Source organism: Pagrus pagrus, assembly GCF_965226575.1.
Source record: "Pagrus pagrus genome assembly, chromosome: 4".
Lineage (NCBI taxonomy): Eukaryota > Metazoa > Chordata > Actinopteri > Spariformes > Sparidae > Pagrus > Pagrus pagrus.
The window spans coordinates 5,066,355-5,091,403 of record NC_140188.1 but is presented as its reverse complement, the minus strand read 5'-3'; the positions used below and the strand labels follow the sequence as shown (position 1 = coordinate 5,091,403).

Sequence of the window (25,049 nt, the reverse complement as noted above, 5' to 3'; positions counted from 1 at the left end):
ACTTCCAGTTCACTTTCTGTGGACTGACTCATCGTTTCAGCACTGGCTGTGAGTGATATCAGTGAAATGTCTGTTCCTTTGATCTAACCAATGAGACACAGATGCTTTATCCATGTGAGCACACACTCTTCATCATGCTCTCTCTCTCAGAGGGCATCCCACGAGGAGGAGGAGGAGAGAAGAGGCAGGAAATAATAAACTCTCCCAGCTCCTGGCTCACGCCCCCTTCTCACCCTGAGGTCAAAGGTCAAGGAAGAGCAGAGAGAGAGGGTGAACCAGCGGGTGTCTGGTGGCCCTGGACCAGCCCACAGGGGTCACCTCCAGCTCTCTCCGATACACTCACACACACAGTAGAACTGTTTCGAACACATTAACAAACATCACACGCAAAACAAGAGTAAAAGTGCTGCAAAGAAACATTTAAAAACTGGGAAAAACAATCACGCTGCTTTCTCAAAAGTTCAAAAATCAGCTTGATTCAAGCAAAAAACACAATCTGTAATTTTGACCTCAGGACTGAGCGTGCTAGGTTTTGCATGTGTTCCCAGGCTTCAGTTTAAGCGTGTGCATGCTCATTCAGGCAGATCAAACCCACATCTAGCAGGCTAGCGTTTCTCCTCCCCACGAGTTGCAACAGGCCCTGCACACTGCCCCCATGTCATCAGTGGAAACTATCTTTCTCCCTCTGCCGGAATAATGATATATAATTACAATAATAACAACAGCGCTATAAAAATGCACAGCCAGGCGCGGGCACATTGGCACACTGCGATGAGAAACCTGAGCTGACTCTGTACCTCCCTCTCTCTGTATCCACCTTTGTTTCTCCATCTCACTTTAACCAGTTACTTCCTCCGAGCGGGCGTAGCAGTCGGGCACCTCAGCTCCGACTGGGTGCCCTTGTGTAAACACACACACAGCTGCATATCTGGCCCATCGATCTGGCGCAACAAGGAAACACAGGGGCATCATTCCTGCTTCTTATCTGTTTGGCTTTCCTCTGACATCCGCCACCATGAAGCCGCCTCAGTGGAGACAGACACTGTGAGGATATCTTGTATCCCTCATCACACAGAGTCTTCCTGATGCTGGCAGCACGGCGCTGCATGGAAAGGCGAGTCCTGCTTCCTCCTGAGCAGACGCCCAGACAAAAGCTGCAGTGGCCCTTTGACAAAAAGGGGAAGTCCCCGTCAAATGAAGCCCGATCGGCCTGAGAGCTGTCTCCTCTGTGGCCAGCCCACTCCCTCACTCCTCTGCTCTCCTTCTCAAAACTCCAGACATAAAGGGAAAAAAACCCTGTGTTCCAGATTTCCTCCTCCTATCCCAAATCTGATCTTGTGTTACTCTCTGTTTTTGCACTTACGCCGTAGATGCAATGGCCATTCTCAATGCAGGATCGGCCAGCTATAAATTGAAGAGACATCCTGCATAGAAAACAGACTGCGCCGCTGAAAGCTGATATACAGACACGGGGACAGTTTATGAAAATAAATGAGGTTAGTGTCAGTGAGTTCAAGTGGAAAAGTTCCTATTTTTTTGGGTGTGGGGGTTGACCCATGTATGTTTGGGAAATGTTTGACTGACACCTGGCTTAAGTGTGTGAAAGAAAGCAAAAACAGCAGTCTTCTTCGACAGCCCGTGTCCCTCGCTCAACCTTTGAAACTTAGTTTTCTTTTGCATTTTTATGTCCTATCTGTCAAGCTGTCTTCCAGAGAAATCCATAGCGGAGATTTACTGTTGAGCGGCAACACCTTTATTTATCCATGTTGGGAGTAACACAAGACTCTGACACGGGAACAGCACCATATATCCCCTCGTAGGACAAGAGGGATCCTTGGTGATGACACAGGAGAAAATAAACACACTGACAGGCTGCCCTCAGGGAAGGGAAAGGGGTTCGACTTCTAGGGGGGTTAGCACCTGCACTCCTTTCTGGCCTCCTCTCTGCAGGAACTACTTAAAGCCCCATCTGCCCGCATGTGGGGCGGGCCCATATCCCTGTCATATTGGGTAAACAGGGACAAAAGCAACGCGGCGGAGCATCAAAGACCTGGAGGGCAGAGGAAGAACAGGTCACAACTGGTGCTGCTGACTGAGGCGGCGGCCTGGCCTCTCCGCTTCACACGACTGCACAGCTGAATAAAAGCCAGCAGCAAACACCATGAAGTAGCTTGAGCGCTGATTGGATCACAGGGACCAATCGTGACTGGTCCATCAATCGGTACCAGAGTGGGACAAATCCATTAAATCAGCAGAGTTAAAGATATTAAAGCATAAGTTAGCCCAAAAAATTTAAACTCAGTCATTATCTACTCACCCTCATGCTGTCCCAGAAAGGAGAGTGAAGGCTCATAGTTCATGAAACATTTCTGGAGCTTCACAGCAAAACAGCATTTACCTAAACAACTGAAGTAGATGAAAAACAAAGCTTCACACAGCTCATCCAGCATAATCCAAATCTCTGGAAGCGCCAATGTCCATAATGGATTTAAAAGACGCTATATACACTCTCCAGAAATGTTTGTGGACTTCAAAAATTCATCTGACTTTCCATCGGCATGGAGGTGAGTAGATAATGACCGAGCTTTCATTTTTGGGTGAACTCATCCTTTAAGGGTAAGGGAGTAATGGAGTGTGTGAGTCGTTTTCTGGTATGATGGTCTAATCTGACCTGTGCGCTGAAGCTGATTCACATGCTATACCCCAAACCTGTCTGCACTCGCCCCACATCCCACGGACAGAGGATCTACAGCACACACATTCCTCAGCTTCACAGAGAGCGCGAGAGCGACGGACACACTGAAAGACACACACACACACACACACACATGCAGGAGATGGTAGATAAATTCAAAACAAGAAGATGAGAGGCAATGGGGGGAAAAGCATACGAGAGAAAACAGAGAGAAAAGCTCTCGAGGAGGGGAGTAAAAGGAGACGAGGGTATAAAGAGGTGAAACATTCACTGGGAGGTGAAAAGTTGCCAAGCCCCGACTCATTTCTCCTCCCTCTTTATTTGGCTCGCAGATAGAGACGTACAGATAATGGCTGAGCGCACATCCCGGTCTGCCAAAACTGACTGATGATTCAGCCCGGCTACATTCAGCTCGGCCCAGAAAGTTTGGGAAGAGCCTCCCGAGAGAAGAGACTCTAGGGGACCATTATGGGCTTCTTCTATTGGTCTGGGTGAGCCCACTGAGGCAGCCCGGGGCCACAGAGGAAACTAATGAGTGGAAACACTGGGCCTCTGGTATGGCCTAACTCTGTCTGATTAAAGACTGAGACGTTATTAAAAGTGGGACAGACTCAGAGAAGGGGAGCGAGCTGCAGAAAGGGAGAGAACGAGAGACATGATTTGGAATCAAATAGGGGAATTAGGAGGGTAAAGACGAGGGGTCCCTTTTTGTTTTACAATGAGGAGTAAGGAGAAAATCTCATTCGAGGGGTTTAGTCGATCCATAATACAAAACGCCTGCCCTTGTTTGAACCTGACATCCTGCAGAAAGTTAATGCAAGTCTCCTCAATAAATCATTTAAACCGGGTGAGACTGCAGAAGACGAATGAGATATATCTTCAAGGACAGTCTGCCGTTTCAGACACGGCTCTCTCCCTCTCTCTCTGTGAGTGCGTCAGCAGGAGGACGGAGCGGGAGCGATCCGGGAGGCGCGGGGTGACGGCGGGGCCAAGCAGGTCCCAGAACCCAGAGACGCCGCAGCCCTGACGACAACGCCGTGGTGTGGGATCAGACGAGAGGAGGAATGAAAGGAGAGGCCCCCGGGGATCAGACAGTCACATCCCACAAAGCCCTGTTTACCAAGGACACACACACCCCCCGCTCTTCCCTTCACCTCCTCCACCCCCCCCCAACATCTCCGTTCACCAAAGCCCGACCCTCCCAAAGTGCCAGGGCCGGGACCTGGGAGACAGCGCTAATTCTGCCCCCAGGCCTATTGGCTGAGGACACAAACAGAGAGCTGAGAGGGGAGAGAAAGGGAGGGAGAGATTGAGACAGAGGGGAGAGAGAGAGGGAGAGAGTGGGGACTGAATGGTACAGTATGTAAGACCCATCTTAATTGGAGATTGTTCTGCAATGTCTTGTTTTTCCTGGGAATCTGTGAGGGGGAGGGACAGGAGGGTGGGGAGGTATGGTTGTTTCCCAAGGTCCTGAACAGCGGGATTAACCACAGGGGCGAAACTCAATAGCGGCCTCGGACACTGGAAACAGATCCCCGGGTATCGCCACCATACAAGGCCACCTCGAGACCTTTTGCAAAGCGCATGTAACTAACAACCCTGCCCCATTGTCGGAGCACTCTGGGCCCTTCCGGCTGATTTCACAGGCCTTTCAGCCCACAGGGGAACGTCTGCTCAGACGAAAAGGTAATTCTGATGGAAAGGAGGAATGCACAAGAAGGCCGTATTGCCCGCAGGGTGTGTTATAACACTGATCTCCAACATGTGCCAAGAGTCTGATTCATCACGCCAGGCGAGAGGGGAGCTGGGATTGTGCAGCCGTGGCACCGAGGCAGAGGAGGCCACAGATTCACATTCCTCGATATCAGCCTTGATTAGAGAGATGATGGGAAAACACGCTGATACAGGGGAGGGAAGAATTATCAAGTTTGCCAAACGCCTTGAAAACGTCCACCTTCTCCGGGGGAGTGGAGACACTATCTGTGTTTTTAATTGCTGTTGTGTGGGCTGTGAAATATGGGCATGTGGTGATCTGATCCAGCTGTCCCCACCCCTTCTCGCCTCAGTCTCCCGTCCCTCCCCGACTCTCCTGGATTCCATCACTGCCTGCGTCTCTACAGCAACAAGCGGCGAAGACGCAGACAACAGTTTCTGTTCAGTCTCCTCCTGAAAGCTCCCTGGCCGCCGACCAAAAGGACTTTCAAACTAAAACATACGTTAACTAATGTTATTTCAAACATGTGCAACAAAAACAAAATGACAAAGAGATGCTAACAAGAAACTCAGTTTTGCGAGAAGTAAGAAGTCAAACTTGGTTCGGTTTGTTTGCCTCGTCTTTGTTTGTCACTTCAGAGACATGAGAAGAAAGTACACACTGAGTGTTTTCATTTCCCTGAATGACAAATTGACCGGTCGTATATTCACATACGAACTCCACAGCCAGCCGGCAGAACGAAAACAAACACATGTAAAAAGGTTAAAATATAATTAGTCTTCTTCACCGATTCTACAAATCTCTTGCAAAAACCCAAACAAACAAACCAGCTCCCTTGTACGTACAAGTCTGAGGACCCGAAGATAAATACACAGCCCCAAAAAGAGTGTGTAATGGCTTTATTTAGTTTGTCTAAATGTTTATCCGTCTCGCCTCGTAACACTCCACGCTTGTTGTGCAGCAATCGAGTGATCACAAAACAAACTCGGCGGTGATACATCAACACACAGATCATCTGAAGTTTCCACTTCTGGCTCGTGGTCAAATCGTAAAAACCTCTCCAACATATTTAGGGTCCGGGCTGCTCGTTGCTGCGGTGTTGGAGGTGAGAAGAGCTGTTTGAGGATGACGCGGTGCTGTGACGGCGCCAAGAAAAACACGACCTCATGACAACAGCATAACATAACAATAATAGAGAAACCGTGGCGGATGCTAACTCAATGCATTCTTTGTGTAGGGTTATGTGCGTGTTTGCTACTGGGTAAGAGCACCACAAAGACATGACAGTGATTTATTTTGGGTGATTAGGTGAAAATACATCCCGCAGTATGCCGAGTATCTGCTTCAGTCTCAAAACTCTCCCAGAACAATGCAGGAGGCTGGACCCACCATGTGTTTCACCCTCCTGACATAAATTCCTCCGCTCACTTTGAATATCTTTGATAAATAAGGGGCTCCATTGCTCCCTAAGGGGCTACATCTCAGAGCAGGGACGGCCCAAAATGGCACCCACAACCACAGGCCCGGAGGCAGGCAGCAGCAGCAGTACCCACACTGCCTCACACTCTGATCTGGGAGAAAAACAGCCCTTCAAACAAGTAGCCTGTTTGTCAGCCGGAGGGGAGTGCCAGCCACTAGTTTTGCCTTAATATAGTCTTGCTGATCCTTGTGCTGGCTTTTCAACAGCGCACACATTCTGGTTCGCAGAAAACCCATGTCAGATGTGACTTATTGGTTCAGCATTTGAAATAGAAAGCTGTGGTCGCTCACAGTTTCAAGGAGGAAAAGACTCTAACTCTTGAGGCCCAGCGACAGACTAAGTCGGGCATATTTAGTAGGGTCAGTTTCAGGAAGGGAAAAAGAAATGAATCTTGCAAACAGGAAGACGCCGAGGATGCAAAAAAAACTCCACCGCTCGCATGTTCTGAAATACTTTTTCTGCAAGAGCTGTCAGCGAAGGTTCGGTTCAGAAGTTCACTCCCTGAAATCTTCCCCAGGGCTGAGGGATCATTAGAAGAAGTGCACAAGACGAGGCTGCAGAACAATGGGTCTCATCGTGTATTCGCATGACAATTATGAGAAAAATTGTTGTTTTTGGCAAGAGGCGAGTATTGTGTAAAATGCCACGTCTACCCCTGCTGGGGAACTTTTTGTTCTCTCTCATACATGTGGTGTTCTGCATCATGTTAAAGGCACATATATTACACAGCTGCCCGAGCCAAAAAGCACTCCCTCGGATGATTATGAGCACGTAATAAAAGTAACAACCTTCAAACCGTAAGGCTTAAAAAAAAAACTTGCAGTGTGCTTCAAACCGCTCAGGACCGACAAAGTATTTTGCAGTCTGTCGTCGTCTTTTGCCCTTTTCATCAAGCCTATAAGATTAGAGTCTACAGTATATCATTTTTTCCTACAGTAAAAATCATGCTCTCTATCAAAGTGTGTCCTCAACCATCTGCTGCTGAGGTATTTTCATTTACTGTTCCCGCCTGGACAGCGTGGTTCTCCTCGAAGCTGCGTGTGTGGTACTGGTTTACATTCCCTTATCATATTAAGAACACAGACATATATATTTAGGCGAGGCCTGTATTTCCATTACATTAACGGAAAACAAACCATCTTCGGAGAAGAAGCAGACCTCATCGCGCCGCCTATCTCCAGCCTGCGCGCCTTCGTCCCGCTGCATTTCGGTGGCTGGCTGGAACATCTGTTTCTGCTGCACCAAAAACTGTTTGTTTGTCTTAACAATTACACCCTGATGTTTCTCATTTAATTTCTCAAATCTCTCGAAAGTCATTATCCAGTTTCAGGTCTTTCAAGGTTCTGAATTTTTAGAAACTCAATGCCACCATCTGTTGAAAGCTGGTGTATACATCGGGCTACGGTCGGCTCACCTCTGACATTTCGGAGGAGTTGTACCGGAGGAAGCACGCGGCCTATCTGTAACCTGCTGGAGCAACATGCTTGCATAGTAAAGCGAGTCAGCGCCGGGCTGTTTGGATCATCTGTCAGAGTAGGGGGACATGGAAGAAACGGGGAGGGGGTCTGCACTGAGAGACGTATGCGTTGTGTAGTTAAAGTAATGACAGTGTGAGCTCAGAGCAGATAAGAAGTGTTACCAATGACAGCTTCGTGTAAACACGAGTGACACCTTCAGCTACTGCGTTTGCCTTCGTGGCTACTTCAACACGGCCTCGATTTATCCAATTCCACTCACAGTTTTTCCCCAGAATAAATTTAGGGAGGGAGGAAAGCGAAGTCTTTTTTTGTCAGTGCTGCAGCTGCAGGGTGCACTCACCAACCCAGCAGTCACAAGAACTCAAACTCTTTCTCTGACCTGACCATCTTTCCCATCGACCCCCTGCTCATGGCTGCTGGGTGTTGTCAATCAGCACCCTCTGGCTCCTTGAACATGGGGGCTCTTTGGCATGCTGCCCGAAACTCCCCTCTGTCCATCTAATGAGGGCCTGAGCCCCGGTCCGTCCTTGACGAATGAGAGCCGAGGCTTGCGGAGTAAAGGCCATGCAGCGTTAGAAAATGTGAAAAACGCTGCAGTATGACTCAATCCCTGAGCAATGAGAGTAAAAGGAAAGCTATGTGTCAGAAGTTCAAAACAAGCCAGGTTCAAGTTTGGGAATAGTCGCCTTGAGGGTCAAACGTCAACCAAACAACGGTCCACTAAATTCTGCTTTATTATACTAAGAAGCTGAAATGGATTATCCATCAGAGATTTAGAAAGTGACTTAATTCTGGCTGTCAAAATATTGTGATGATGACGAAAAACAAGGTGGCTGCTGAAAATTCAGATTTTTCTCCCGTTTTACAACTCTCAAAACATTTGTCCTCGGCCAAAGTTTGATCCTGCAGAGCAATAAAATGACATATCGCAGCGTGAAACCAAATAAACAACCACACCACATTGTGATTTAAATTCACTTCCATTCGCTTCAGGGCCAGGGCTGAGGTTTGCTGCCTGGCCTCAAATCAGGAGGGCCCAGAGGACGGGAGAATGTGGGAGGTGCCCAAAATATACTTTAGTCACCCATTTAGACACACCCTCTCCCACCGCATCCACCTCCGACAGACATTCATCCACTCACAGCTGAAAGCAGGGCTGCAACAGAAGAGGTTTCATTTTCTGAACTTACCAGACTGTCCTACTTTACCTGTTTAGTCATTATATCAGCATTACTGATGATTATTTATTATAAATCATATTTGTAAGTACCGATAGTCATCGCTACAATATTGTTGCAATATCGATATTGAGGTATTTGGTCAAAAATGTTGTGGCATTTAATTTTGTCGACCACTTCTATCATTTATGAAGTTCTGCTGAGGAGATTTCATTCGCAGTACAGCGTAAAAATGACAGTTTAACAATAAACTTGATTGTACAAAATGACATCAGGGTATTAAAGCTAATTTCAGTGGGAATTTAATAATTATAAATTGCTAAAAGCACATTTTTCTGCATTTGTATCTCTTCAAAACAAAAAAAATGGCGAATATCAAAAAACATGTGCCGATACCAATAATAGAAGTTGACCAATACGTTGGTTGGGCTCTACTAAAAATATTGCGATATTATTTTAATATTTTTATATGTTTGTGTGGCCAACAGTCCTAAATCTAAGATGATATTGAGAGAAAAAAGCAGCAAATCTTCACATTTTAGAAGCTAAAACTAAAGTTTTTTCAGCTTGAAGGAATAATTGCTTCTCAAAAGTAGTTTTTGATTGTCTGTCAATCAGCTGATCGACTGGTAGGAAAGAGTTTCTTCAAAACGTAAAGGTTTAAACACACTTCTGGGTCGTGCGTTACCTCCGCTGCTACTATCCAACAATCATTTGTCTTTGTTGCAGCGTACATGCTTGTGTGATTATAATAGATCAGAAAAATCAAGAGAGCCATTATGAGAGCAGGGGGCTGGTATCATTACACATGCTTACATTCAAATTGCCCACTTAACATAGTTCTCCTACAGCAACATGTGTTTATCATTAGCCAGCACCCTAATGGCTCAAACATTATTCGAACTCACTTAATGGTGTAGTTGTGCTTTGTTCAGGTCGGTCTGATAAGAGCTGGGCCACTAATGGTTTATTTATTTCCCTGCGAGTCACAAAAACACGCTGTAAAAACAATAAAAAATTATTCTGAGGCTCTGTCGTCTGATTCAATCACATTCCCAATATGTAGCAGGGAAAGTCCCAGAAAATAACAACACGGTCAGCCACACTAAAAATACTCAATGAGTCTTTATGTTCAGCTTGAAATCCATTTTCTCCGGGTCTGTTTTGTTATTCAGGAGTAACGATTGGACTTTCTATTTAAAAACTGCCTAATAATGTGTTGAAATATTTCCAGCAACAATGGACGACTAGTTTCTCCACAGACTGACCAGAAAGCAACGCGACCAACGCAGAAGAAGTCCGAGCGAGGGAGGAAGAGCTCGAGGAAACGTGGGAAACCACGGTGTGAATTAAGTTAAAATGAGGCAGGTTGAAGGGAAGTGGATTACAACACCTCACTGAGAAAAAAAAAAGTCCAAGTAGCAAAACCTGAGGGAGGTTTTCGGCTTTAAAGCGAGCGCCGTCAGTGTCCGAGCCCCAACACAAAGAGCAAATCTCTCTCTGCCCCCTGTCAAAAGCTCACCCAATATTGGGGAGCACTGAAAGGATTTGAAAGGCATCGGAAGTGTCTTCTTGTCCCCCACCGACGCAACAATGCACGAGCAACTGTTTGAACTTGAAAGTGTTTTATCTGCGAGCAGCCATGTGTGTCCCACTGACTGGATGTCATGCATTCGAGGGGGATTCGAGACTTTGTTCTCGATAACTTTTAAAGTGTTCAGTTTTTCTGAGAGTCACCCCTATGTAACAAAAGTCCCTGTGAAGGCCTGATGATAGGGGTGAAGAGCAGACAGAGGAAATTACTCGAAGGGAGAAAAGTGAGGAACTTGTCTCGGCAGCCACATCGTTACTATCACTTTTACTCCGTCATCCTTTGAAGGACTCCGGCAAAAGTCTTATCTTGGATTTATCATTTTTGAATCATCAACATTTTTTGGAGCCTCCTACATTTATATCTGCGTGTATAGGGCATGGTGTACTCTACAAAACAAGTTTCTTAGAAATAAATAAACAATTTTTGCCTTTAAAAATAGGGAAATGTATATTTTAACAACGTCAAATTCCCAAAATAAAAGCGTGTCCACGACTGAAGCGTTTTGAGTCGTCACCCTCAAAGTTCCTGGAGTGCAGCGGTGCAGATCACAACACTGCCAGACCTGAGCAGAATAAGCTCATGCACGCACTTCATCACAACAATCACTCCTGAGCTGTTAGACAAATAAAAAAAAATGTTTCTTTTGTCGGAACGTTTCCCACATTGAAAGAAGAGCGAGCTGCTGGAGAAACGTGTACAACTGAGCCAACAGGAGCAAAGCAAAAAGCTGCTTGATGAACTTGATGGGACACATCTGCAGCGTTTTCTCTTCGCTGTGATCTTAAAGAGTCTTTGTGTGACTAAACAAATACTGCATCACAAAAAGCCTTTTCCCAAATCAGCAAACAGTGACATATTCAGGCAGACGGGCAGGTATGGTCGCTCTCGCTCTGCACAGTGATTTGTGCACTTGCCACATTTTTAGAGCAACACTAACAGGGATTTACCAAACCAACATTTATGACACCCTCGGGGGATTTACCTAAAACAATAAAGGCTCTCTGTCTTTGGAGAGGGAGGAAAAAAACAACTCAAATATTAGTCTAAGCCACCAGGTTTCTGCACAGTGGTCAATGTGGCAGAAAGTTGGCTCCTGAAGCGGATCCATAATAAAAAAAAAAGGATAACTTTAGAAACAAACTAAATGCTTCACATTTACCCCTCGGTCCATTTTCACCTTTTTTACGACCGTGACACCAGTGTGTGTCAGCGGATGGACATATTTGCCATTTCTAAAAATGTTCTTTCATCTTTTCAAAGCAGAAATGCAGCCTGCAGGCCATCTGTGTTCAGCTGGGACGGCAGTGAACTGTCCCTGCCTTTCACAGCTGCTTACCAAACAAACATATATGCCTTTTTCTGTGTGTTTCATTCGCCTCTGAGACAACAGAGACAACCGAGCTGTGTCAGGAGGCTCAGAGATACCTGCTGCATACTGATGATAATAAGATAATAATAATCTTTGTTTTTCTCAGCTCAGTCTTGTGAGGATTTAACTTTTTCTGTCATATATAATCTGACATTAATCCCACACAGATGTGTGCTGGAGTCAACAGACACTTGTAGACAACATCAGTCTGACACTTTAACACAAACTCATCTGGAAAAAAATCTCATTTTCAGTATTTAGGTGTAATTATAAGGAGCTAAAATGGACGTTAAATATAAAAGTAATTATTTTTGGTTAGCTGTGTAAAGTGTACAATAACGCATGGATATAAACACATAATATAACGCGTGCGCAGGGCTCACCAGCCCGCCACACAGCCGGAGCACGTCGCCGCTCCGTGCCGCTGCTCTCCACTTTCACCACAGCGCAAAGTTAAGAAAACACGTTCGTGTTTGTGGAGCAGATTAAACCAGCACTCTGCAGCTTTCCGCTGCTTTCAACGTCACTTTTTCTTGTTATTTCCAGAGGAGCCCAGCTGGCCCACCGAAGCCTCCAACCCAACAACCCGCTCCCCGGGCCGGCTCAGCCTGCCTCCCCGGCCCGGGACTCCCCCCCCCCCCCCTCTCTCTCTCTCTCGCGGTCCGTCCTTACCTCTCTTACAGGAGGGCAAAAGCTGCGAGGAGTCCGGTGAGTTAGCAGCAAAACGCATTCTTCTGGAGGCAAATCCGTACGGGGCCCTCCATTAGACACGGGCTCAAAGTGCGAGGCGACGGGAGCAACATGAACACAGCCGGAGAGGTGGAGCGGGGGAAGAGAGTTTTCAGACCCGCGGAGCAGCGCAGGCTTTCGGGGGGCCAAGGTGCGACAACTCCCCCCCCCGAACTGAGCTCGAGCTGCTGAGGTGGTGGTGAAGTTTTCTCTGGGGAAGTTTGTCCGCGTGTTGGAGGTGGAAGGCGTCCTCGTGTCCTCACACTTCCTCTGTCTGTCTGTCTGTCTGTCTGAGCCGTTACTGAAACTTCTCCCAGCTCTCGGTCTCGTCTCTGCCGCTGCCTCCTCCACACACACGCATCTTTGAAGCCAGTGTCGAGTTGCTCAGCAAATCATGGCAGCGGCGGAGCTGGTCGTCAAACCAGGAATGTCCCAGCCCCACAGCTCAATACGGCTCCTGGAGAGGGGAGGGAGAGGGGGAGAGCAGGGGAGAGGAGGGGGGTGTTACCCATATAGACTGTGCATTAACAAGTTTTACAATCGACGAGAGAGAAAAAAGAAAAAAAAAAGAAAAGGAAAAAACTTCCTCCTTCTTCCTCTTCTGCGCACACTCACCTGTGTGACTCCAGGTGGGTTCACCTGGTAACATGAACACAGTCTCCACTTTGGTTAAGAGAAGAAACTTGATGGTGCACATTCACATCAATGTGGAGTTTTATATTTATTGATCCATAAATTACATCAGATACCATGTTAGACATGCACACTGTTGGTTAACCAAGACAGAAAATTATGTGAAATTATATGATAAATATCTTTAAAAAATAGTAAATATCACGATAAAATTCAAAAAACACTGCCCATATTTTCGTAACTGACGTGAGCATAAAAGATTTATGTCGTTATAAATCTCTACAACAAATAAAACTTATGTATATAAATAAAACTACATGCATCGATGCAGGGCCGCGTATAAGAGGGGGAAAAGGGGGCCCCACGGAGACCAGGTTCATCCTTAATATAAGCAATAATAACCACTTTAATTTATTTTATACTCGCCTTTAGTAGAACGAGAAATGAACATTTTATTTATTGTTGCTTACTTCAGATTTGGCCTGTTTCATAATGAAAACCACCACTCTGAGAAATTTGCCAATCAAAACTAACTACTACCTAATGTCGGAGTGAATTTCTTTGCTTTAACAACACTTGCACATAAATCGGGACGCCAGAAAAGAAAGGAGAAGAAGTAGAGGGAGCGTTTAAGGGCTTAAGACCCAATTAATAATGTTTAGAAGCCGCCAAGACGCGAACAAACGAAGTTACAGCTAACGTTACTAGCCAGGAGGAAGTTAGCATCGGTGATGGAGCCGCCGCCACCTGTTAGAAGAGAGAGCATTCACACACGGTGATCGGAGTAGAGCCGTTTGGGCCCAGCCGGTTCTGAGAGCAGGCCTGCCTGGTAAGTATTTACACAACTTCTGCAAGAATTTCCGACATGTCTTTGTCCTCTTGCCGCACAGTCTATTTGCTCAAAGACAGACTTTTTCTATTAACAAGACCAAGAATAACAAGTTTATACTGTTTATACTTAAAGCTTCATTAACAGTGAGTAAATCTACTTCCCTTCTCGGGGCTGCGATGGTTTAATCTCAACGCTGCATTAAAGCCATAAAGCCAGTTCTCTTTTTTTTTTTTAAGTTGAATACACCGGGCCTTGTAGATTAAACCAGCTCTCACTGGGCCCATTGAATTGAAATAAAGTTATGTGGGAGGGGGATGTTTGAACAGCTAATAGCTACGGGTCATTTCTGGCATCCGACCTGTTGGTTGGATGTGCTGAATGTTGGTTGGCTGCAGCTATTTCCTCATCAGTCGCTGAAACGCCTTCGCGGAGAGGCGGGGGCGAGCGAGCTGGGAGTGTGAAACAGTCATCTGTTGTGCGTATGGGCATGAGTAAACAGCATAATCATCTTTGAGGCACTAATTATGTGCTCCAGCGTTGGCCGGGCGGTGGCGGCGGCGGGCCCACCCTGCTTCAGACAGCAGGTGCAGCTCACCATCTGACAGCTGACTCCTATGGAAGGTGTGATCCAATCCTCCTGAGGCTGGGTCGATCCAGAGCGGAGCCTTCGGGCGGTCCGAGCCAAAGCCAACAAACCAGCAAACCTCTGACACAGGAGGAGAGGGAAAACAACATGGAGGAGGTGGTGGAGACGGCGCTGATGAAGGACGGATGCCTCAACTCTGTTTTCACTCGCAGAAGTTGGACGGGCCTGCTGTCTTTTTTCTTCTCGGTGCCAGGATCCTGTCATTGTGAAGAACTGACTTTCTTTCTACAGTGCTTTTCTCCTCATACTGTCAAGTCACTTATCAGCGCCACTTCTAATGTCATAAATTATAACAGCTTCAAAGTTGCAACAGAGGGTTTTATAACGGTAATAAATCCTTTATTATTACTGCTTGTAGATTAGTCCTTAGCCATTAATACGTTCAACATTTTCACTTAAACCTAACTGGGTCTTTAGTTCGTCCTGCTCATCCTTCACCCCAAAATCAAAAATACATATTTTTCCTCTTACCTGTAGAGCTACTTATCCATCGAGATTGTTTAGATGTGACTTGCCAAGTTTTGGAGATATCAGCCATAGAGATGTCTGTCTTCTCTTGAACATAATAAAACTCGATTGCACACAGCTTGTTGTGCTCAAAGCGCCAAAAAAACAGCAATGTGTCTGTCCAGAAATCATGACCCGGTTACTCAAGATAATCCACACACAGCAGTTTCATGTAGAAGTTATTTTCCTTCGACTGAACTGCACCTGCAACTGTATCACTGTGCAGAAGGACATGTGCATCTACTCCACAGATTTTAAATAGTGAACTCAAAGAGTTCGGCAAAAAAGTTTTCTAGCTGCTTTCTAACAGAAAGAGTCATGATCGACCGTACTGTATTTGCAGTTCCAGGTGTTTTGTCAACAGTTTGGTGCTCCAGGTCTGTAATACATTTATGATCTTCTTGTGGATGAGAGGCTAGCTTACTAAGCTAGCTAACGTTACAGCTCAACCAAGGATATTTACATCCCACGCTGTAGCAAGCTCAAGCCTCGCGCTCATGATTGAATGCAGGTTTAGTTTAGATGGCAGGTTTAGTTTGGTAGAGATACATTTTTCCTACATGAAACTACTCACAACAAGGTCTGTGGATTATCTTGAGTTATCAGGTCTGGAACGAGACATCGCTGATGAGTTTATCAAACTGTTTTTTGGTTGTTTTTTGCTTTGTTTTGTGGTGCTTGAGCAACACAAGCTGTGGATTTGATGGATTATTGTGGTGGAGAACTGCCGGCCTGATAGTGAAGGAGGATATTGATCAGATTTCACAACCTGGAAACCCCAAAAGTTGTCTTGAAAACAGCTTTATAAAGTGTTCATAAATGACTCATTAACAGTTGATAACAATAGTGATGAGTTCACTGTATAAGCTGTTTATTAAGTATGTCTCATTAAACAGTACAGCCCACTTTTTAATACAAGTGATTAATTTTCTCCAACTCAGTGATAACAATTCTCTCTCTCTCAGGGTCAGGAGCTGGTTGGAGATGGAGACGGAGGCTCTGGGTTCAGAGGGGGGTGAGCAGGGTGATTGGACACAGTCGCATGTGAAAGGCCAGAGAGCGGCGAGTCCACAGGGAGCAGGGTCCGCACACAAAGGGCCAGGGATGGGGGCTCGGTGGGGGCGGGTGGAGCGACCGAGGAGGAGAGGCCACGCTGGGAACCAAAGCTGACAGCACAGACACTTCTCATCCACTGAGGGTTTGGCTGTCTCTGGCCCCCTGGGGTATATACTCACTTATCTGAGCGGAGCTGCCAGCTCCACACTGTTGAGCCACTGCAGCCTCAGTGAGCCGCTCACTGAGAGCAGAAGCAGCAAAAACACCGAGCACACAAAGCAGCAGTGACCTCTGGCCCACATTCGACTGATATGAAGCTGGTTTCTTCAGCCATATCAGCCCTGATCAAATATCAATAGATCAGAACACATTTACTCAAGATAACTTGTTGGTGATCATGCAGAGGCTGCAAAACAACGGCAGGTTACGCTTCACAAGTTAAAATACTGACTTTCCTCGTGTGACGCCCTGATTGTGCTTAACAGAGGGGAAATGGCAGGAGACCTGCTAACAAGGGCTTTGTGTTTAAATCCGAAGGCTGGGATTGTTTGGACTTGATACTTCCAGCTTGCCGAGGATAATAAGCCTCCGACCACTGTCAACAGAGTGTTTATGACCTGCAAAGCAGCCCAGGGTTGTGTTGACTCTGTCAGCAGGGGCCTGAGGGACCCCGGACTCCCAGTGCTATTAAAAGGCACTTTCAGATAACAGAGTACCATCCCTCTGTTTACGCGGTTTGTGGATTCGTCAGCAGGACAACAAACTGACGTTTAATTGTTAGGCATGAGCGCTGAAGTCTGACACCCAACCCACTCACATGTAAAATAAGCTTATAAAGCATTTCATTGTTTGCTACAAGTGAAATAACTAGTAACTAAGTTTAATTAATGATAAAAACTGAAAACATTTATTAATGATGGTTAGTATGAAGTGGTACTGTGTCTCTTTCGAAGGAGCTCAGACGACATTCATTTCCAACTTTTTCAAAGTTTTTATAAGACGAGAAAAACTTTGTGCGGGTGAAGAAACATCTATACGAGGGTGAGAAAAATCACAATATTTTACGGCATAGACTGAATGGATTTCCCCCCGAGGGCTGTATATCTCAAGACTCGGACAGGTGTGTGCAATGAGTGCGTGTGTGTGTGTGTTGTGCTGTGTCTTTCTTCGCGCCTGTGGTTGTGTGTGCTTGTTCATGGATGTGTAAAAGAGAAATCTGAAGGCACCCCTCTCCATCTGGTTTCTGCATCACTGTGGTGGAATCACATTATCCGTCGTGGGCTCTCTGGGAATTTCATCAGTGTGTAACATCTCACTTATTCACACGTCTCTCTGGACTTCACCATGTAGAACAATCCCGAGTGTCCCTGCTGACACAGCAGTGACCCTGTACATCCTCTGGCCGTCTTTAAAGCTTTCTGCCCGTGTGAGAACTGTACAGGGCATAAAACTGTCTAAACTCCAGCTTTCACACTTTCACTGTTTTGCCTCAGTTGTCCACAGCTCAGCGATATATATTGATTCCCATAAACACAGCTACTGCTCTGCCTACAGGGGTGGAAGTAAGGAGAGAGTCAAGCACACAGATTGTATGCAACTGCATCTGCCAGTGGGCCGTCATGATAAGAGTAAGCATCATCATATGTTAATTCAACTAATGGAGAGACTTCATGCTCTCTGCTATTAGGTGGAAAAAATGAAGTACATATTCCGGCAATAGACCAAAATATCAGATATTAGCAAAATTCCAATAACGTGCATCCTTAGTATTTACGAAAACACATTTAGGTAAGACTTGCAGTTCTGATTTGTGAAAATGGAAAAAGAAAAAATTCTGGTGAGACGGCTAGCAAGCGAAAGTCGTCATCGTTTAAGATGATGTTGTAAACATTTCTAAGCGTGAAACCAGTGGATATTTTTGAGCAGACATCAGGATAATATCCAGCTGCGTTTGCGGTGGCAGAACAACTCAATCCCAGGAATAAATGTTGGCAGTTAACGTTTCAGCAAGCCACAGATATGTTGAAAACTTTACATTTCTTTTGGTTTACTTACATCGTATATTGTGACAACACTGTGCTTATGCTCTGGATAGGATTAGGCACACAATTCACTTGGAAAGACAATGTTTTGGCTTAAAATACCTGTTTTGATCAACACAAACTTGGCTGGAAATTGTCCCCAGGTCTCCTAAAAAATATACAAATATCCTGTATTCACTGGCCTGGCAGCCTTCTTGAAGGTTACAAATATGTGATGTGATTGTGATATAGCACTTTTTTTAAATTTAGAAATCAGTATGGTACGTAGCCTATGACACGTACCAATGTGAACGTATCAGCTGTTTGCAGAAATGTTAACTGCCAGCATTTTTTCCTGCCGACTGGGCTGGACTGGAACCAGGTAAGCCAAAACGTGATCTTTTCCTAACCCTCGACAAGTGGTTTTCATACATAAAACTGAAAGATGGACATAAAGAAACATAAAGTTTCAACATATCCAGGGTTTGCAAAAACATTGTGTCATTGTGTCACAATGTATAAAGATGTAGAAGACTTTTGTTAAAAGAGTAAAGGTCTAAAAGTCTGTTATCTAAATACAGTTTTTATAGTAGTGTAACAAAATCCATGAACAGTCCATTTCTTGAACCGCACTCAGGATGTGAGGCCATGAAAACTCTTCTGCTACTCTGCTCTCCTGCACTATATCACTTCCACCCAGCTCCGATTTATAACGGATTCCCAGATCGTACGGACGTGTTGTTCCGGTCTCATCCCCAACAACCGAATCGGCACTGACGTGAAGCTGTCATGATGAAGCATTCAGGAGTCGGTTGTAGTGGGTGTCTGGGGAGTAGTGGAGCAGGAAGAGGCTGAAGTGAAATATCATTCCTGCTTAACACTGATGTTTCCTCTGGTCCCACAGGCTCATGGTGACCTTGTGATTTATGGTGCAGCGCTGGAGGAGCAGATCAGAATACAGCTGCCCTCGTAGCTGCACACAAACACGTGTATACCAGACTCATGCATAAGCTTAACTCTCATATGTCTTCACTGGTAATCTTGGTCTGCGTTCAAATCAATGCAGCTATGGACTGAATCTTTTTCCAGCTGTTAAATGAAACAAATGCACCCTGATTCATTTTGTTTTGCGTCTATTGTGAATTCAGGGATTATGTGCATGAAAATGTGACGCTGGCTTTTGGAGCTCGTTTTGAATGGCATGAAGTGATGTAGAAAATGAGCTAGATGGAGAGGATTAGGACCCGAGACTGCCTGCGCTTATCATCTCCCGTAGCACTGGAGTGTAGCCATGGAAACAGGAAGTGTGAGGCAAGCTTCCAAGATGGCCACCAGCTTGTGAATGGGCGCATTCCTCAACGGCAGGGTGTCTGCCGGAGGGAGGAGGGGCGGGCGAGTGTGTTTACTCCGAAAAGGGACTATATAAATAGTAACTGCTGCTGTTTTAAGGACTTCCTGTCACTAGGTATTCCATAAAACAGTAGTTAAATAAACAATCAGTTTCCCATTGGGGCTGCCTTGTCTATACTGGAGTGAGGTCTGCTGTGGGTTCAATCCAGGACCCCGGCGTGTGGATTTTAAAGCCCCAGACTGGAGTCATGGAGCTGTTACAGGTCACCACACTCTCTTTCACTCGCACACCGTCTGGTCATATAACCTCCACACACACAAGCCGAGCCTGAATTCCACATTCAGCATGTTTTTTTTGCTTTTTTTTCTCTCTGCCAAGTAACTTCTGACTTTTCAATGAGCTCTCTTCATTGTTTTGTTAGGCAAGCTGTGCATGCGCTGCTCGTCTTTTTGCCATTACACTGTGAGGACTCAGGGCGCTATCTTCATCTGAGTGGGGCATCGTTCACAGTGTTTGAGTTAAAGTTACTTTTGGCTTTTTTTTTGGGTTTTGGACTCTTGTATGTTCAATTTAAAGTTTTTAGTATAAGGTTAAATTGTTGTATGGAAACAGATTTTGTTCACTGCAATTGCTTGTCAAAAAATCAAAAAATGATACGGTACACCGGAAAGGCCTCAGCAGTGTGAGTTAGACAAATCGAGTGGGTGGGTATCTTCTAAAGTTGCAGTATTTTATAGCAAAATTTCATCTTTGTGCAGCTTTCGCTCTCAGCTAGCGAGACTCTAAGACTTTGGACGACGTCAACTTAATCGGTCAAATGTTATGCTTTCACTGCGAGCAACAAAAAGGTACAAAACAGCCTAGCAAGCTACACTGCCGCCAAATCAGTGTTGAAAGTTGAGACCGGCTCAACTTGTAGCGCGTCACGGCCGTCACACAGCAACAAATACCAGGCATCAGTTTGTAGCTTCACATCGCCAGCTTCAATTGAAAATGACTCACACCAATATCAGCGTCAGTGTCGATCGACATCACCTTAATGAATGGATTTCTTTGAGGCCAACACAAACAGGGGTAATGCTGTTTGAATCTTTCTACAAATTGCACAACTTTAGACTTTCACATTATGTGCAGTACAAATGTCAAAGAGCCACTCCTCGTCATTAAGTTCTTTGGAAAACAGATGTGTCCAAATACCATCGACAAAAGAGTTGGATGATGTAGTTGATGGATGAGGCAAACTTTTTATTTTACCTTGCATCTACAAGTTAGGGAATCTACCATGTTTAACTTTGAGAACAGAAATGAACAGGTCAGTTAAAAGAAACAAAAAGTGTATAAATGTATTTATGTAATCAGCCGCATTAGTGTTTAAACGTTAAACTTCACAGAGTCTTCATACAAAATACAAGAAGATACAAAATTCAGACACACAGACATGTATTTCCAGCATAAGTCTGTGGAAGTGCTCAGCTCTTGGGAATGCATCTGTTGAGAAGAGGTCAGAGACAAGGACAGAGGGTTAAAGAAGAGGAATCCCTGGTAATGCCCCTCACACACACACACACACACACACACACACACACACACACACACACACATAGAGATGTAGATATAGATGTCAATACGCAAATACACAAACATCTACCAGCTGGCACTGACAAGAAGGACACCATCCATCCATCATGCCGGCTCTGTTTTAGTCAAGGCCATGAAACTGTCAGTATGCATTCCTGAACGCAGCTTTTGCAGAGCACATTTGTCAACCTCTAGGACAGCACATGCCCAAAATGTTTGGATGTTTAAACTTGTCTTATAATGGCCTCTGGAAGTTATTGGCATTCCCACAGGTGCTAAAATAATCCACAAACACAGCGCTTTGGTATCAGCAGAGGACTCAAGTGCTACAGTACGATCCTCTTGAGGATATTCCACCGTGCCGTCACACTTGTTTGTTTTCAGGGATTTGAGCTGCAGAGATTAGAGTTTGACAAACAGAACGTCAGGACAGGATGTCAGGGTGTGATAGAGCGGCGGCTGCCCTCATCTTTTTTTATGCGACTGTCTCTCCCGGCAGAGACAGCGCCCTCATCTCGGGGGAAGTATCACTTGTGTTTGTGCGTCGCACTGGTCAAACACACCATCCAGGAAGATACCATCTATCCGTCTTCCGCTTTTTCAGATGTGGAGCCTCACAGCCCCCACCAGGGCAGAAGTATCACCAGATAATCACTGTGGAGCCGCTGCAAAAATGTAGAAGTAAACACAGAAAGTGTGTGTGCATGTGTGTGCCGATATACTGTACATGTCTGTCTACATTTTCCTATGTGAGGAGTTTTATATGTAGCCGTATGGATGTATGTTTTGTCTCTCCAACCACATTGCGATAATGACCACTATCTAATCATCGCTGACAAGACACATGAGATTATTTGGGTTCAATCAAAACCCCAGAGGAGTGACTTTCTCCCGGAACAGGATGGGCTGCTGGGAAATCTTCGGCAGATGTGAAGCGAAGACACTGATGTCTTCATAAAGATCTCTGTGTAAGTCATGCTATCTCACCCAGCTCTGCCCGTCTCCTTCTTTTTCTCCCCCTCATGCCAGAGAGACAAGCTAGATCCGTGAACAATCTGCTCCATCCCGCAGGCCGCGCTCCCTTCACTGCTCCATAAATTGCAGCTCCCCGGGGACAGCTGCAAAGACAGTGCAAGTGGGAGCCAGATAGAGCTGTCTGAAAAGGCTCCTGTTTCAAATTAGGCTTGCTGGACAAAAGTCCCCCAGACCCTAAAGTTGAATTCATTTCTACTTCCTGTATCCCGTTTCGTGCGGCGTTGTGGACGGACACTGGAAGGTGAGAGTTGGTGTGCTAGGACTGATGAAACTGGTGTCACTGTGCCTGTGGTCTGCTGATCACCGCACTGAAAGGCAGTTTACAGCCCTGTTAAAGGTGAATAAAAAGCTCTCTCTAAAGAGGCATATATTTCATGGCCTGTGTGCTCCCACAGTTAATGTCCCAGCTCAGCATGAGCTCGCTGGACTTCCTCCCTCGTTCTGCCTGTGTGCCCTGATGGACTGAGGTCACAGCAGTTGTATGTTCAAAATGAAATGGGGTGCAGTGAAATGGAGAAGCGAAATTTGGCGTGTCCGCACATGAAAAATTGCAGGTTTATAACCGAAATGAAGCTCTGAATGATGTTTCTATTGCTGCAGACTGGGCAGTCAACAGCTTTGAATTTTTTTGTAAAGCCACATTCAACGACTGCGCCACAGCCTCCTCTGCAAACAACAGTCCCGTATTATGTGACTGAAAGTCTTTTGGGCCAGTCTGGTTTATTTCTTGTTCTACGTCTCAATTGAATTACTCTGGTAAACTTAACAACCCGGTTTGTGATCCAGATACAAACAAAGGGGTTCGAAACCTTTTTTTTCGAAGTGGGGTTTTCTGAGACACTTGTCCATTGTCGATGTAAAACCGACAGTAAATGGTGGTCGGCAGTTTAGAGAAGCAGAGAGAGTAGCGGTGTAGGAGGCTAAGCAAAGTACTGATGTAGACGCCTCAGCAACAAAACATATTATTGCCATAGAATATTTTCACCAGTTTATCTCGTTTTCAGACAGTGTTTTCCTTTGGCACTACATTTTCTTAACCATAGACAACACTCCGAGCGCAAGATTGACTCCAGATTGCAGTGATTATTTTTCTGAAAAGTAGCCTCTTAAGTTAAACCACTATCATATAAGCCAGACAGACACTGGTTGACGAGCACTGCTGCACCACACCATCATGTAAGAAAATGCTAAACACCCACAAATAAATAAAAGAACAACAACCAGTAAAGACATGCAGTTTCCACAGCTGTTTCCCTTTTCTCCACAAAACAAAGTAAAGGTATCTTCTTGTCTCGACCGTATATACATTTTGCTGTGTGTGCAGATTTATAGACAGAATCTGAGAACACGAGAAAGAAGACAAGATGATATATTTTGTTTTGTTTTGAGTGTCAGCTATGAAGGAAACTGAGCAGCCAGGACAAATCGGTTGAAAAAGAGATGGGGCAGGTGAAATCGCCGGCTCTCAGGGTGGATTAATGACACAGCAGGGAGCACAGAGGCAGCTCATGTTCACCTCTGTGATACTCCATTGTTTGAGGTCAGGGGGAGAAGGAATCAGCTCCGACTGAGGGACATCTGATGGTGGTACAGGTACAGGCCCCTTGAGTCTGAACATGGCTGCTTTGGTAATGACTGATCTCACACCAGGTGCTCATGGGTGGATCTACTCACAGGGTCAGAGCAGCAGCGGAGCGTGGCTAACACGACCCTGACCTCTGAGACAATCATTTTCCCTGTCGGGACTGTCAAAACAAGCTTTTGCCTCCTGCACTTCTACTGCACTTTAAAGATATACTGTGCAGGATTTGTTGGTTGATGTTTGTAGACACACTACTGAAAGCTGGTCCCACCTCCCACCTTGTAGAGCAAGTGAGAGAGTGAATGAAGAGAGGAAAAGGCCAAAACGAAACAGTGAATCAAAGAAATAAAACATTATTTTCATTATTTACGTTCTAAAGCACAAACAAACATATCCACACTTCTTCACAACCCTCCAGATCTAGTGTGGAAACAGCCAAACTGCAGCTTCATCCTGTCGGCTGCCACTCTGCTCTGCCTGTGTGTGTGCGTAGCTCAGCCCTGCCCGCAGTCAAATAGACCAAGAGAGAGACGATAAACTCCCGTTCCTACGTTTTTATAGAGTCCCAACATGTTGTTACTCCTGCTGTTATTGGCTGAAGAGAACTAGAAATGTTTTGAGCACAGCAAAATACTAAGAAAATAAGAAAATACAGGTAGAGGGTAGGGCCCCTGCAAATACAGACACCGCCACTCACTTCTAGTGGGTGACTGAGGGAGCTTATTTTTGTATTCAGGTTTGAGGTTTTTTGTTCGGTTCTTTTATGCACAGTCCTTCATATCGTGTCTTTTTTATTGAATGATATCTGAGATGTTCTGGTCATTAATGATGCAATTGCAAAGCAGCATTTTATGCTTTATGGCTCCAGTCTGTGGATTGCAGTGTGGTCTGAGGTCAAAACACTTTTCTCTTCAAAGAGCCAAAGATTTGAAGGAGGAGGAGAGGAGTATTGGACATGGGTCTGTTTTTATTTTGAAAATAACCATAGCAACCATCCCTTTTTTTCTTTTATATCATTTTAATTCTTGTGTGGTGTTGTTGGGTTCTTTCTTGTGTATAACTATATGAAACTAGATGTTGATGCTGTTGTCTTGGAAGGTCTCACTTGTGAAGGAGATGGACGGCCTTGATGGGATCTTAACTGGTCAAACATAAGAACATAAATGAAGAAAATTACAGTCATTATCTGTTAATCCCATGTATGTTAAAATTCCTCCAAATTACTCCTGATATATTTAATTCTGCCCTCTTCATGTAGACAACAAGGTCATCTATTAGGAGTTACAATAAGCCAAACTAAAAATATTTGTATTCAACCTCTGTAAACAGCATGTGCTGCATAATACAAACATATTTTAATAGCAACCCAACTGCACAAACTCTACTCACTGATTACGCTGTGGTTAAACACATATATTTACTCTAATGAAAGACTCCTCTGCTACTGTATGGTCTGTTTGTAATCAGGCAACTGTCACGTCAGGAAATTTAGGAGATAATGAGATAATTACAAGTCTCTGGACACACAGTGGAATCATGTGGCTTCCGAGGACATTGATTATCCTGCGTGT

The 25,049-nt window shown here is 45.1% G+C and overlaps 1 protein-coding gene across 1 annotated transcript in view; it reads right to left on the bottom strand.

Annotated features, from left to right (window-relative positions):
* Nucleotides 1-12,643, bottom strand: part of cdon (cell adhesion associated, oncogene regulated) — a 32,952-nt gene extending 20,309 nt beyond the window's left edge. The window contains exon 1 of the mRNA XM_084350938.1: nucleotides 12,181-12,643. The gene's annotated coding sequence lies outside the window, so the exon portion shown is untranslated. The remainder of the gene's footprint in view (nucleotides 1-12,180) is intronic.
* Nucleotides 12,644-25,049: the final 12,406 nt, after the last annotated feature.